Below are 16,175 nucleotides of genomic sequence, written 5' to 3'. Positions count from 1 at the left end.
CAAGTAATCTGCATTCTGCTGTTTTCTCTCAGTAAATTGCAGCGGTATTGATTTTATTTAATTCTCAACGTCTTCATGAAGTGAAAATCATGGGAAAGAAGGGGTCAAAATGAAGTCAGCAGTTAAATTCCCTTCACAATTAAAAAATGCCTTTTCTTGTCAGTTGTTGTGCATAGTCGGTAATAATTTTGAAGTTAACAGTGGACCTCTATTAATTACTCTTAAATCAATAGAAACTTGTAGTAATGCAAAATATTGATTGTTACAGTTTTATTTACTTAATTTAATTTAATTGGATGCTGCATGTAGAAAAACATTGATATTGAATCAAATTTTCAATATATTGGACACTCCTAACTGGGTTATGTATGGCTTAGACACTAACCCCAAAATGTAGGTATTTAAGGTTAAAGAAGGAATGCTCACTATGAAATGGCATTAATATAGGCTTAAGATATAATATAAAGCTTGCAGACTACAAAATGTCAGGACCTTCAACATTCCATTTTTTTATTGGAATTCTTCACAGGTTTTTTTTTGTGGACTTTAAGAATAGAGTAACTCCCTCAGATAGGACATCAAATAATAATAATAATAGTGTTTGTGCCCAGAGAGTGCTGTCGGCACAAAGGCCCTCCTGGGCTACAGTAAAAATGCCACAGCGTGTAGTCTCAGCACCTATCCCGATCTAGAGGCTTTTGTTACTGTGCTGCCTATCTAAGCACAGACACTGTCCGTTAGATTAAGTTGTGTAACATCTCTTTTTGTTAACATTTCTACTGGTTTGTGGCCTTCTAGATCTTTCCATTTCATATACAGTAATTGAAGTTCACAAAATCCTCTTACATAGACTGCCTTTGTTACCAGTATATTTGTGTTATTTATAGTTTCAGGACCTGTATTTGCTGATTAGGGTAGGAGGTGGCTTATGATATTAAATATGACAGCGGCAATATGTAATGGTTTCGTTTAATTGATGTTTCGCTGACCTTTTCGGAGCCCGGTGTTCATATAATGCAGATCAGTTTTATTGTTGTAATTTCTCTGACTCGTTGGGTTAAAAAAAATCAATGGTTATTGCATCTTCTTCTTTCCTAAGATATTTTTGCAGTTTGATCAATACCAGCGCTGGGACTGGTAAATGCTATTGTATGTGTGTGTTGATGGAGCAGACCTATTTATCATATTGCATTTATGTGCTGCGTTCTAACTGTGTTTCACAAACTGCATTTTGGGGCTGGGTAAAGTATATTTCAGCAGGGTTAGGTCCTGTCAGTTTCAGAATCTAATAACCTTGGATAATGTATAGACATTAAAAAAAACATTTGCTGAGATTGCTGCAATGTCCTTTTATCAGCCTGCAAGGAATGTGAAATAAGTGGGGATGTAGAATCTTTTTTTTTCACTTTCCTTCAACATGGTAGTTGTACTGCTTTTGCAAAGTTGTGGTATTTTATCTAAAATGATGTTCTTCGCTTTTCCATTATTAGTTTGATTTCTAGCACAAATCATATATTCTTTATATAAGTACACGAATTAAATTTTTTTCTTCAATCACCCAGAAAACGTGAGACCAAACTGAGAAGGGAAGGTAAATAGTTTTTTGCAAGGGAAACAAACTTTGTAAAAGGATCAGATTGGATGAATAGGTTACTTAAGGAAGGAATGTTATCTTCAGTACCTCTTTTTTCAAATCAATCAGTCACACGGAATTAAGATTAACATTTAACAAGTTTAGGGTTTTTTGTGCATTTCTATTCATTTGGACCATACTTTTATGGAAGCAGTATAGGGACTGCTAGCTGAGAAGATTTACTGAGCCTGACAGTGCGAGGGAACTGAATTAACATCAGCAGAGATACAGTCATTAACCCAGGAGTTCTTCAGCCATCGTGTCATTTTAACCGTGTGTGTTAATTTAGTGCTGTCAGGCTCAGTAACTCTTCGGAGCCAGTTCTCCCGATTACATCATCAGCACTGATCATTTAAACATTTTCTATTTAAAATACTGAAAAGGATAGAGAAATATATTTTAAAACATTCTTTCTAACCATTTTGATTTTTAAAAGTAACATTTTGGTAAGACTCTCTCTCCCTCTCTCTCTCACTCCCTCTCTCTTTCTCTCCGTCTCTTTCGCTCTCTCCCTCCTTCTCCCTCTCTCTCCTTTCCCTTTTCTTTCTCCTTCCGTCTCTTGAATGGGCCTTGAACAACACTCAGATCAGAGTACCCAACCCTGAATGAAAATATGTTGGAGCTGTTTGGAAAGTGATTCTCACCTCACTGCTCCCTGCACTAGAGATCCGTGCTTATTATTATCACTTCTGCTGTGGCTTCTTAACTAGTAATCAATTCTGAGGAGGCTCTGATTGCCAGGGGGTGTCCATATTGTACAAATCACAGCTAAACCAGTACTGCAGCTTAATTCACACAACAGAGATTCTCCCCAGCAGTCACATCTCCCTTGGCTTGTGCGACCAGCAGCTAGCATGGTTTTTGCAGCCAGCAATGCATGTAATTTGTAATTTGCGGGGAATGAGGACTCGATTTTTAATATAATTTAAGAATCTTTATTAATATGGATAAGCATATTAAGATAGAGCGGAGCACACAGATTATCACTGAGTATGTTCTTCAAAATGAAGATATAGGTTAGTCATCAATATATCCAATAGGGAATTCAGGAAAAACTTCTGTACCCAAAGAGTGATAAGAATGTGGAATGTGCCGGGAATAGTTGAGACAAATTGTATAGATGCATTTAAAGGGAAGCTAGATACCACATGAAGGAGAAAGCAATAGAAGGATATGCTGATAGGGTTAAATGAAGAGGGGTGGGAGGAGACATGTGTGAAGCATAAACGCCAGGGTTGTGAGTAATATATTAGCATGGATAGAGGATTGGCTAACTAACAGAAAACAGAGTCGGGATAAATGGTTCATTCTCTGGTTGGCAATCAGTAACTAGTGGGGTGCCGCAGGGATCAGTGCTAGGACCCCCAACTATTTACAATCTATATTAACGACTTGGAAGAAGAAGGGACTGAGTGTAACGTAGCCAAGTTTGCTGACAATACAAAGATGGGAGGAAATGCAATGTGTGAGGAGGACACAAAAAATCTGCAAAAGGCTAAATGAGTGGACAAAAATTTGGCAAATGGATTATAATGTTGGAAAGTGTGAGGTCATGCACGTTGGCAGAAAAGATCAAAGAGCAAGTTATTATTTAAATGGAGAAAAATTGAAAAGTGCTGCAGTACAGCGGGACTTGGGGGTACTTGTGCATGAAACACAAAAGGTTAGTATGCAGGTACAGCAAGTGATCAGGGAGGCCAATAGAATTTTGGCCTTTATTGCAAAGGGGATGGAGTATAAAAGCTGGGAAGTCTTGCTACAGTTGTACAGGGTATTGGTGAGGCCACACCTGGAATACTGCGTGCAGTTTTGGTTTCCATATTTACGAAAGGATATACTTGCTTTGGAGGCAGTTCAGAGAAGGTTCACTAGGTTGATTCTGGAGATGAGGGGATTGACACATGAGTAGGTTGGGCCTCTACTCATTTGAATTCAGAAGAATGAGAGGTGATCTTATCGAAAGTTATAAGATTATGAGGGGACTTGACAAGGTGGATGCAGAGAGGATGTTTCCACTGATGGGGGAGACTAGAACTAGGGAGCATAATCTTAGAATAAGGGGCCACCCATTTAAAACTGAGATAAGGAGAAGTTTCTTCTCTCAGAGGGGTGTAAATCTGTGTAATTTGCTGCCTCAGATAGCTGTAGAAGCTGGGACATTGAATAAATTTAAGACAGAGATAGACAGTTTCTTAACCGATAAGGGAGTAAGGATTTATGGGAAGCAGGCAGGGAAGTGGATCTGAGTCCATGATCGGATCAGCCATGATCGTATTAAATGGCGGAGCAGGCTCGAAGGACCGTATGGCCTACTTCTGCTCCTATTTCTTATGTTCTTATAGATCAGTTGGGCCAAATGGCCTGTTTCTGTGCTGTAGGTCTATGTAACGCCATGTAACTTACATTTTATAATAGTGTAGGGGCTCAACCCAACTCCTCACCAACAGTTGTGCCAAGGAGACATTATCAAAAGGTGAAGAGTAAACTTCACCAAGAACTGCTAAGAGCACAAGGACATTTCTTATCAATCTGTTGAATGGATTATGTAATGCTTCTATAGGACAGCAATGTGTTGCATTTCTAGAATATTCTCTAGGAGCTACCCCGGTTAGCTTTTCTAATGGACAAATAGGATAGTTGGTGGGAGTTGAGCCCAAGAACTGTATCCTTCACCATCATAAATGCACAAGTGCTAAGGGGGTGATTAACCCAACACTAAGATTGTATTTTATTTGTGCACAAATGTTGGTGAGGAGTTGGGTAGAGCCCATACATCATGATAAAATGGTGAGTGTACAGCTAGGGAGAGACCGACTACTTATGATAGTCTAACGGTGACACAAATGAAAGTCAGCAAAAAATGCGCAATATAAGAACGCCATTATGCTTTGTTTCCAATGCCACGAGTTCCAACTTGAGCTCCGATGACAGTGTGGCTTCTGGTTACAATAGAAGTCTAGATGGTGCAGCAAGAAACAAAAGCACTGGTAGGGTGAGTGGATGGAGGGTTTCCACTTCCCCCTGTACTGAAAATGAAGCAGATTCACCTTTATTTGCCCACAGTCCTTCCCTCGCCACTAGGGAAGCTACTGAGACTAAAGTAAATGGTTTTATTCAGACAGATTTTAAAACAACTGCAAACAGCAGCGGAATTCCAACAGCCACCTAGCCTGCCAATGGCCAGGGTTTTTTTTTACTTTCTTCTTCTAATCTGGTTGTAATTAAAACCGCTCTGTAATGTAAATGGCGTGGGTTTAACAGCAGTGAAGCCGAATGTAGATCAGCCGAACTATTTTGTGAATTGGTGCTGCAATACAAATGGGCCATCGCATGGCAACATTCACTTTCCAAAGCGCCCATTTATCAATTTCAATTTTTTTTGTAAAGTCGATTGCTTTGCGCACTCGGATACATTTATCATTAACTGTTACTTTCAAAACAATACAATGTTGCATAATAAAAATTTTTTACATGGTTATAAAAATGTAACAAGGTCTGCATGCTGTCTGTATCATAGATCGCCGAGCTTGAAATAAATGGGACACACTTGTACATGAGCTGCATGTGTGGGAGGAGCCTGCAGTCCAGACGGTGTTCTCCCTCCCAGTCTTGGCAAATGGTCTGCAGGCAGAGAACAGAAATGGCAGGAAATGAAAGGAAAAATCATGAATCTTAAAGCGACCATGTATCTCTTCATGGGAAAGTGGTCAACCAGCCTTTGCAAATGACGCAAGAAAAGGATCTGTAAAGACATGGGGTGGGGCGGGTTGGGGGGATATTGAGCGAAGGGAGAGAAAAGTTAGCATCTTTGTAGTCTCTAAGAGTCGAACTAGGTGAGAACATCTTCAAATTGCTACTTAAATCTACCTCCTGACGTTGAGATAAATTTCCTCCATTACAAGAGTGACTGCACTTCAAAAATACCTCATTGGCTGTAAAGTGCTTTGGAGTGCCCTGAGGTCATGAAAGGCACTATATAAATGCAAGTTTTTCTTTTTTTTTTCCTGATCTCCTGAATGTTTGGAAGCTTGAGTCTGGCCCTGTGTGAGAGTGAAACATTCCCGCTATTGGAGAAAGAGAAAAAGCAAACACCTTACTTATGGTCCTTCATGTTGGATTCTGGGATCAATGTGCGACTTGTGGCCAACAACCGATTTGCTGTAAAGAGCAGCCTCGTCATCACTGATCTCCTCACCCGTCAATGTTAAAATAACACAGGCCGCACGCGAGCCGAAGAATCTGTGGGATTAAAGGTGGAGCCAACCACCTGCTATGCTTGGAAACGCTTGCATAAGAATCTATCGTAGACTGTAACCCACTGGGTGAGAAGTTGCTGCTACCAGATTGCAGCTGCAATACGATACAAGTCGTGAAGCCATGGGGTGATGGTGGGCAGTTCTAGCCTCCCACCAGCTTACATAGAGAGGACTAGTAGGCACAAGGGAATGGAAAAAATAAACGTATTAAGGTTTCAGGAACTTAATGAGCCAACAATAACTTTATTAAGAACATCTTATTTCAAGATTGTTTTTCTCAAAAATCTGTAAAAATCCAAGAATAATACACTTCAAAAATTTAAATCAATGGCCTCAGGACTGCCTCCTTTTCTTGTTTCACTCCATATTTTATTGAAAATCACATGTATATTCTGAAGTTAGAATAAGAAATCAGCTGTTACACTACTGACTTCTCTTTTTGAGAATAGTATTGTTTGATTTTTCTGATACCTGTACTGTATTACAAAAAATGATTTTGAAGCTATTCTTGAGCGAGAAAGTTATTTTTAGCACCCGTACTTGTTATGGCCAGACATTGTTTGAAACATTTATTTTACCTTATTTCAGTTGGGGTGTTTTAAAGGAGTATCAAAGAGGTTTTTTTTAAGTAGCCTATATTCCAAGGTAGAGCAGAAATGGACGCCTGTCAAAGACAGCTCAGGATCATTGGGGTCATTTTCAGCTTCATCGCCTGGGCAGTAATGTGTCGGAGCCGATCTCCCAACCATTAGAGACTTCATCCGATCTTCATCAATGGGTTTAGAATCAAGCAGTTTCTATAACAGCGGGCGGTCCACTCCGCCACATTACTGCACAGGTGGCGAAGTAGAAATGTATCTCCCATGTTGCAAGTATGCCGTGTATCTGATACAACAACAACAACTTGTATTTATATAGTGCCTTTAATGTAGTAAAATATCCCAAGATGCTTCACAGAAGTATTATAAGACAAAAAAAAATTACCACCAGGCCACATAAGGAGAAATTTTGGGCAGGTGACCAAAAGGTTGGTCAAAGATGTAGATTTTAAGGAGTACCTTAAAGGAGGAAAGAAGCAGAGAGATTTAGGCAGGGAATTCCAGAGCTTAGGGCCTAGGCAACAGAAGGCACGGCCACCAATAGTTGAGCGATTATAATCAGGGATGCTCAAGATGGCAGAATTAGAGGAGCACAGATATCTCGGGGGGGGTTGTGGGGCTGGAGGAGGTTACAGAGATAGGGAGGGGCGAGACCATGGAGGGATTTGAAAACAAGGATAAGAATTTTGAAATCGAGGCATTGCTGAACCGCGAGCCAGTGGAGGTCAACGAGCACAGTGGTGATGGGCGAATTAGAACACGGGCAGCCAAGTTTTGGATGACCTCACGTTTACGTAGGGTAGAATGTGGGAGGCCAGCCAGGAGTGCGTTAGAGTAGTCAAGTCTAGAGGTAACAAAGGCATGGATGAGGGTTTTGGCAGCGGATGAGCTGAGGCAAGGGCGGAGACAGGCGATGTTACAGAGGTGGAAATAGACGGTCTTAGTTATGCAGTTAAGTAGTAATTACTATTTAATTTTCATTTTTTGGAGTGAGGGCTCATTTTTAATTAAAAATTAAAAGACATAATCAGTGATGCAATGAAATCATCATCCCATCTGATTCTGGCCTTCTGTTCATCCTTGTTTTAAAATCTGGTAAATGTCTCACTTACCTGAACTGAAGTGTCCCTTTGAACAAAATTAATCACCAGGCTGTAATGTCTCTTTAAGATAAAACCTGCTCCTTGTTTACATAAGCACAAACTTTGAAGCTAAGCCCTACCGGCATTATTCTGCTGCCGGTGCCTCCTACCTGCTTACAGGTACCAGTTTTCTGTAACTAAGGCAACAGCTGAACAGACCTGAAATGCATTGACAACAGCATATCACTGGTGCCACTTTAAGGGGCAAACAGTTGAGTGGAATTGGGGGCAGTGTGCTTTGAGTGACAGTCGTGAATCTGTACTTTGGGTTCAGGTACCTGATCTCATCTCACCCATTGTGTGGAGAAAGACGCCAGCCTTCCTCCATACAGAAAGCAGCATCAATGAGTGACTCTTATATGCCTCCTAGTGGCTGTCTTTGGAGTAGCATGACCAAAAATGAGAACAGTTCAGGGAACATAGCAGAGAACTAAAATTATTCTTTGACAACTGGGGAGGGAGATAAATGATAGCTGAAGCTGCAGCACTAATAGGTGATTTATGAACTATAAATTTAATTATTTGGACATATTCAAATATTTTCTTTTTTTTAATGTAGCTGTTATGAGGGCCTACAGTTTTAAGAACATATCAGGAATAGTAGTAAATGGGTGTGGTTTTATTTAAAGCTCAATATTGCTGTTTTGAACATGTTAATAAATAGTTTTTTTTTAAATTACATTTTGTAAAGTGCAAAAATTGCAGTAAACAGTTTGGAAAGAAATTAGATGAAAATCCTTAGTCCAACAGGTCAGTAGAACTCAGGCTATGACTGTGTGTTGTGATGTCTGTCACTAGCAGTGCGTGCTTGTATACCTGGCTGAAACACTTACCGGAGGTATCATTTCAGCTAGAATCACAAAATGACCTTTTCAGCTTCCTCCTGAATATGTTTGGAGGAAAAGGCCGATCTTGTTTGCAACAAAGGCAAGCACTGAAAGTTCTAGCAAGGCATTTGCCAATTAGGACAGCCAGAGGGTATCCAGCAGCAGTGTTTCTCAATTTATTCTGTTTTCTCTACCTCTTTCTTGGTTTAGTGCATAGTTTTCCGATGAAATGATTCGCTACCAGTGCAGATTAGACAGCTGTTAGGCTGGTTTATCAGGTTTCACTGTCCAAGGAATCCCTGTACCTGCCTGAGGATTGCAGTTATAATATTGCACAGAAATAACCAGAGGTCACTCGCTCCCTCCTCACGACACACAGTTGTTATTTTCATGTCCAAGGCTGACTGCATTACTCAGGGGCAACAAAGTCAAAAGGGAATGAAACTCTGCTTCATAAGCAGAAATAAAAACGATGTATTTCACAGAGAGGCATGAAGCAGTCTGTGCAGATTGTTCACAGTACTTCTCCGTTTTCAAAAATTGATTTTTAATTTTTTTTAACATATAAATGGAGAGAGAAATACCACAAACTTTAGGGTGATATCACTGTGCCATTGTAACATCACAATTGTGGACATATGGACAATCGTTCCACAGGAATGAGATAAAATATATATATGGGAGAGAAGTCATTTACTTGTTTCAGAAATATTAAGTGTGTGAAGGAGTTCCATGCTTCTGTATGTTCTTTCATCATCTTGTGATTTATAAATGAGCAGGTCATTTTCCCAGATGCTGTGAAATGCAGACCGTAGCCAAGGTTTTCAAAATGTTTGCAGTAGTTCTGCGCTGTCATTTTTCCCGCTTTTTTTATGATACACCAGATTATTTAAACACCTACCTTGAGTGAGTACGATGTAGTCATGGATTTCTCTAAAGGTCAGTTAATATTCTGTTGTGATACTGAGCCATACAAACCCAGGTCTCTAGTCTACGCTGAGTTAGCAGATCTCAGTCAGTAGAGGTGCTACAAATAGCTTTCAAATCCCTGGGGTAGGGGAGGGGATGAGGCAGCCAGCGATCCAGATACTGATTGCTGCTGGAAGATGCTCAGGTCTGGACATTGGGTGAGATCAGGATTGTGATGCCCCTTGCAGTTCAATAGTTTGCCAACATTGGATCGTACATTTTGATGCGAGCATACTGAAGGGCAACTGGCCCTCATGTACCCACTCCCTGGCAGCAGTTGGGGCTTTTAGAAACCGAGGGAAGAAAGTTGAAAGGATTTCTTTTCATTCCTCAAAAATTTTTGTACGTTTCTGAAGATGTTTGCTGCTCAGTAAGCAATAGTACAGAAACTGAAACTGCCCTAAAGATCGGTGAGCAAAGAAATAATGTTCACGTGCTAGGATCTGCTGTAGAATTGCAAGCAAGGATAGTGCATTAAAATGTAGGCGATTACAAAGGAGCGTGCCTTAATGGTCATTATTCATCAAACTTGTTAGAAATTGTCTCTCTGTAATCAAAACTGTGTCATTGAAAAGAAAATTCATTTTGAATAGAGTAGCACTCAACTAAATGTGCAGGAAAATTGCATAGCAAGATATAAAGTTTGAAAGTGTGCTTTTAAGATGTTGCTAGGTCAACCTAAAGGGTTAAAGGATCATTGCATGTGTGGTGGGGAGGAGGGGATGCATTGAGGATTTAAAGAGTTACTCCAGCTGGTGAGGTCCAACCCACTTGGTTGGTCTCATTAACCCTCCAATTCTGGAGTACACGTGAGCGTCCAGCTTGTGTGAGTCAGAGAGCCCTGAAAGCCTGTAATTGTCGGAGAGGACACTTCAGCCTCAGCTCATGTCGCTTGAAGATCCCTGATGAATTTCAAACCTAGATCAGTGAAACGTCGTCGAGTGATGAATGGGAAGCAGGAAAATTACCCGCCGCTGTGCTGCTCACAGAATCAACCGACAGTTTTTTCCAAAATGCTCCGAGACTTCAAAGAAGGAACTTTGTTTTTTAATTACTTGCGTCTAGAGAGTTAAGGATAAAGTAGAAAGCAAGTTAAAATGTAGTAATAATGTCGTCCTTTTTCTTCTCCTCAGGGCAAAGGTAAACAATGATCACAATCTGCAGTCCAGCCATCCTTTTCCAGGCCCACTCCTGCATCACTTCAGCTGCGACATTGAACTCCAGGTGCTCTGACCACAAAGAGCACTCAACTCCTGCAATTACTCTTCATTCTCACTAACAATTTGGTAATGAAGTATTGATTTTTCAGCTCGATTCTTTTGGTTGTTATTAGATTTTCATTGATAAACTGTGCTCTGGCTCTCTACTCCCTGCTGCTTCTCTGCGGCACATATAACAAAGTGTTTCTGTAGGGGATAATGGCCGGGAACATTGATGTGCTTATTTCGTCAATTGGTTACTCCTGATGGCAAAAAAGGTACAATTTTTCAAACTTTAATGCCCAAGTTTAATGCAAAGATACAATCACATTGGACACTAATGTCTTTACTGCTGACGCTGACATTGAATTATGGCTGAATTGGGGCTGTGGCCCACAGGCCTCTCTCTCTATGAAGGAGGCGCTTTGTTGCCAGTGCAGTTGTCAATGTTGCACCTGGGTTTCCCACTCCAGTCTTAACAGCACAAGGGATCAATCTGTCTAACTAAGAAGAAAAGGACTGATGAAGCAGTGAACGAGGTCCAGCCAGAGAAAAAAAAACCTTGTACGCTGTTAATCATCTGCTGCAGTAATGCACAGAATCAGCTTCTTTGTGGGTAGGAACAAGGACTAACACAAACACTTTCGCTGCCACAAGAATCAGTCTGCTGCTGTCGCTGTATAAAAAATGGCCTCCTCCGACATCCTACATCACACCGAGTATGAACCTACAGCAGAAGGAGGAAAAAAACTTATCACGAGGGAGCAGACAACTGCAGTTCAATCCTGATACCTTCTCGTTTTCACAGACAGTATAAGCTATAATGCAGGATGCATGGCAGGCACCTGAGGTATAAGGAATGCATCTCCATGTATCCCTGATAAAGTCACAAGAGACAAAGTCACAAATGAGTGATGATGTTGCGGCTAGGAGTTCAATAAATACCACAGGCACACACATCAGGTATTCAGTTTATTCAACACGGCTGGACAAATGTATCAGCTTTTTTAATGTAACTTTTATTTTTAGAACATTCAGACTTTTTTATTATTATTAAGACCAATCAATCTTGTACAAGTCAGTGTTAACCCACCAAGGTCCCAACACCTCCTCGAGATACAGCACTGGTGGTATAGAGGATGTATATCAGCAAACTGTAGTTTATGAAAAACATAATCCACTCAAAAATCTGATTTCATAAATGCAGGCGCCCTGGGCTTATGAGGTCTGTCTCGAAAATGGGATTCTTTCTTTTGTTTTGATGCTCACTGGTATGTATCCACTTTATAGCACACTTCATTATTAATTATCATTTCAAATTAAGCTTTTCTCAGTTTGGTCCGGTGCTATTTGGCTTGATCTGAAGTTGAAGCAGACAAGTCCTACCTGCAGTACAAATAATGTTTAAAAAGCTCTGTGTTATTCAATGGGTTTCTTATTTATCTTCACTGATGGAGTCTAAAGATTCATTTCAGCCGCAGGCCAAGAGAGGCAGGCCAGTATTGCACATCAATACACAGATCAGTACACAGTCCATTTCTTTCCTACCGCCGTCACTTCATTAATAATACATTTGATGCCCTGATTCTAAATCCATTTGGTGAAACTAATTTTTATGAGAGCAATAGGACCTGTGGTATGTGACTCCCAGCACCACTTGACTGCATTGCTGCCATTTCAGCATCTCGAGATCTGAGGCCAGGCATGACGCACAGTGAAGCTGCCTCTTGTTCGGCTCGCGCTCACAGCATAACTTTTCATTAAATACGCAACTACTACATTGTCGGTTTCTCAGTGCAAAAGTTCCTTCTTCTGTCAAAAAATATTTCCTAAGTAAATATTAAAATGCACTATTTTTTTTTTATCATGTTCTTGCTGTGACCCTGGCTTGAGATTTGATGGCACAGGGTAGATTTTCAACTTGCTGCTCGCCTGTTGCAGATTGGCTGCCTGTTACAGAAACTGTCCAACAATGATAATCGGGTGGTTCCTACTACAGACGGCCAATCCGCAACGCCAGCTTTACCCCAAGCCTGCAAGTTGACAAGGCTACTCCTACAGATTTCTAGTTAAAATAACCACATTTGCCGATATTAAGCCTCATCCATGAGTAACCTAGTGTAATCCCAGGCGCCGTGTGTCAGGTACACTTCAGTACTCCATACCGCCGCATCCTACTTTCCTTTACTTGTAATCAATATTAACATGATTACATGCTTTCATATTGTTTTGAGAGAGTTTGCTGCTCTCTGAATGTAGCCTCAAGACTCCTCGTATAGTAGATCTCTTTAGTAGGTGCCTTTAATAGGTGAAGGATTTTCAGTCTGCATTCTCAAGCAGAAGAAATCCCGAGAAATGTTAAAAGGGAATATCTGATGCAATATCTCGGCACATCAATCTGGTCAATATTTATGAATAATCCCTGCTAGTCTATTGTTATCACACATAGCCAACAGAATTACAGCGGCTGAAAGCCTCTCCATTCTCAGATACAGGGCTCAATAATGACTTTGTCAGAGGGCGGCCATTGCTCCCGAATGATCAAGAACGATGTTGCGATATTCCTGCAAGTCTAAATATATTATTGAAGTACATATTTCACCAGTAACCATTCACAGCAGTGCTCTGGGATCATATAATCAGCATAACTTGATGATAGCTATCAATTAAATACATGTCCGTTAGTTTTTTATCTCAAAATGACTCAGTAATTTTATTTCAAGAAGTCTGGTAACGGAGCAGACAGCATTATTTATTTATTATTTACTTCTTATAAATTTAACAAGTAATATAATAGTAATAAAAATAGGAATCCACGAGTATGATCTGCAAACAAACCAGCTCTTCACATTAATAAAGAGCTTGGTCCCAGTGCTGATGGCCAGGTGCATGTGACCGAAAGCTGTAGCTGCAACATTTGATCAGTGCACAACTGCTGCTTATTGCCTGTCGATTGATACATTTATCACTTGAACTTCTTACTTGGTAATCTTTTGAACATTTGAAAAACCATTATAATTCATCATATTTAATTAGACATTCCCAAACCATACAAAAATACCTTCTAACGGCACAACTTGGCAGGACATCTGTAAACGCCTGATTAGATGATTTTGATTTGGATATTCAATACAATAGTCACATAAAAATAAATCCAATTGTCTGCTGATGCTCTCACGTTGATAACGTAATGTGGCGTCAGAAGCAGCCACATCCTATTCCCACCATTGAAGGCTCCTGACGGTGTGAAACTCTAAGCCTCCAATAGTGTCCTCGGCCCAATTCTCCTGGGTCCCCATAGTGGCTATTGGAGCTCGTAAAAAATCAGAGCTTCCATCCTATTGACCTCCTAACTAACTGGTAACGATAAAAGTGGAGATTAGCACTCCGAGGTTATAGGTTTCTCTTCAAGTGTCATTGCCTGGCAATCTAGCATCATCTTAAAAGTGCTTTGATTGGATATTTTGAATCTAAAAGCACAGTTTATTGCTAAACTAAGCTGTTGCAGGTATGTAATATGTAACCGTGGCAGTTATTCATATAGCGTAACTACCCAATGGCTGAACTTAGTTGACATGAGTTGAATGGATTATATTCTCTCCAGCTTCTACGTCTAATATGTTTCAAGTCATTACACTTCACAGTAATGGTCCAGCATGAGGCCCTACAGTGGTCTTATCTGCAAGTATTTGTTAAACAAATGGGTCTCCATTATTGTTCTTTCTAACTATTTAGGAGTGCTCCTCTCAGCTTCACATTAAATCTGTGGGCCACTGCCGGTCACCAGTCTGCTTCCCATCGCAGATTCCCTCTCCTTCCTCCTCCTCCTCCTTTCTCCCCCCCCCCCCCCCGTTGCCTCTCCTTCCTCCTCCTCCACCCCTCATTATCTCTCCTTCCTCCTCCTCCGCCCCTCATTATCTCTCCTTCCTCCTCCTCCGCCCCTCATTATCTCTCCTTCCTCCTCCTCTGCCCTCCATTACCTCTCCTTCCTCCTCCTCCTGCACCCCCGTAGCCTCTCCTTCCTCCTCCTCCGCCCCCCCATTACCTCTCCTTCCTCCTCCCCCCCCCCCACAATTGCCTCCTGATTGTCTCTCCTCCTTCCTGATTACCTCTTATTTACCCCTCCAGACTACCTCCCTTCTCTCCCCCCTCAGTTGCATCGCATCCCTTCCTCTACCTGATAATTCCCCCCCCCCCCCCCCCCTACTTCCCTACTGCCTGGGTTGGTGTCTGAGCCGGCCGATCATCGTTCTTTCCGGGACCAGTGAGCTGCCTCAGGGGCCAAGACTGGTGTCCATAGCTCTCCAGTGAGGCCAGTGGACTGATTGTGCATGGAGGCATGTGCCGCACGGGATCACACCCCAATTCGGGCACAATCCCATTTCTAGGCTGGAATATATTTTTTTCTTGGTCATATATACAGTGGCAGAGATAGATGGAAGATAATTTTTTGAAAACACGAAGAGTTGTGAGTGTAGTTCTAAACATCTTTTTTATCATCCAGCCTAGTCAGCACACTGTATAGTAGAGAGCCAGAACGGGTCCAGACCCACCAATCCTTGCACAATGAGTTTATGATAACCACAGAGCTGTTGCAGGAAACATTAATAAAGAATCAGACACTTTCCCAGGAGAAGACAGGGAAATCCAAAGACAGATCACCCCAGACCATGTTTTCCATATGCGTATCCTAGTGCTCATTTATTGAGCGCCATTTTATTGTGAGCCGCAGGCAGAGTCCTGCACCCAGTTTGCCACCCTGGGCAGAGAAAAGTGTACGGCACATCCGGAGCGATAGAGGCTAGATACGATAGTCTTTTTCTAAATAGGAGAAAAATAAAATCTTTATTTTGGTATTTTGAATCATTAACTGACCCATTTGTTTTGTATAATTTTTTTTAGCTTTCAGATTGCTCTTCCTGCCATCATTGTTGGTCGAGGCTTGCACTCTCTCAAGGACATTGTGCTCCATTCGGCTTACATCTACTGGTGCTCAAGAGAAATCTGATGGCCTGAATTGAGAGCCACTGATTTATGGTTTCCCCCACTCCAACTGATCCAATCCCATGAGGAGTTAATCCCAAGAGTTTGCCTCTGATTGGATCATACTGGCATTCCATTGTCGTGCAGCCCCTCTTCCTTTGTTGTGTTTTTTTCCATCCATCCACTTTAATTGGGCATTGTATATAATTTTAAGCTTTATCATCGAATCTCCGCAGAGCCTAGATGCCTCTTTACGTCTGAAGGTTATGTGATGCTTTGTGACCATGTTCAATAACAATTCAATAAAATCAGTCATCACTGAAAATTCTGAAGCCACAAATCTCATTTTGCTTTAATACAACTGACTACTGGCACAGTTATTGTATATTTCTAGTGTAGAAATCATCTCCTTATCCTGTATAATGCAGAGTGGATAGAGTCCTTAGGGGCAGAAAAAACCTTGTCCACTGGTGAAGATCAAGGCGGGCAGACAGCAGATGGATTTGATTGTTCTGTGTCTTGTGCAGACCTGGGGAGTAGACTGGGGAGGTTAGACATAGAGAAACG

The 16,175-nt window shown here is 41.1% G+C and overlaps 1 protein-coding gene across 1 annotated transcript in view; it reads left to right on the top strand.

Moving 5' to 3' along the window:
* Positions 1 to 11,025, top strand: part of LOC139277013 (teashirt homolog 2) — a 472,086-nt gene extending 461,061 nt beyond the window's left edge. The window contains exon 3 of the mRNA XM_070895015.1: positions 10,560 to 11,025. The gene's annotated coding sequence lies outside the window, so the exon portion shown is untranslated. The remainder of the gene's footprint in view (positions 1 to 10,559) is intronic.
* The last annotated feature ends 5,150 nt before the right edge of the window (positions 11,026 to 16,175 follow it).

The sequence above is a fragment of the Pristiophorus japonicus genome, chromosome 12 (assembly GCF_044704955.1).
Source record: "Pristiophorus japonicus isolate sPriJap1 chromosome 12, sPriJap1.hap1, whole genome shotgun sequence".
Lineage (NCBI taxonomy): Eukaryota > Metazoa > Chordata > Chondrichthyes > Pristiophoridae > Pristiophorus > Pristiophorus japonicus.
This window is presented reverse-complemented; position numbering and strand designations above follow the sequence as displayed.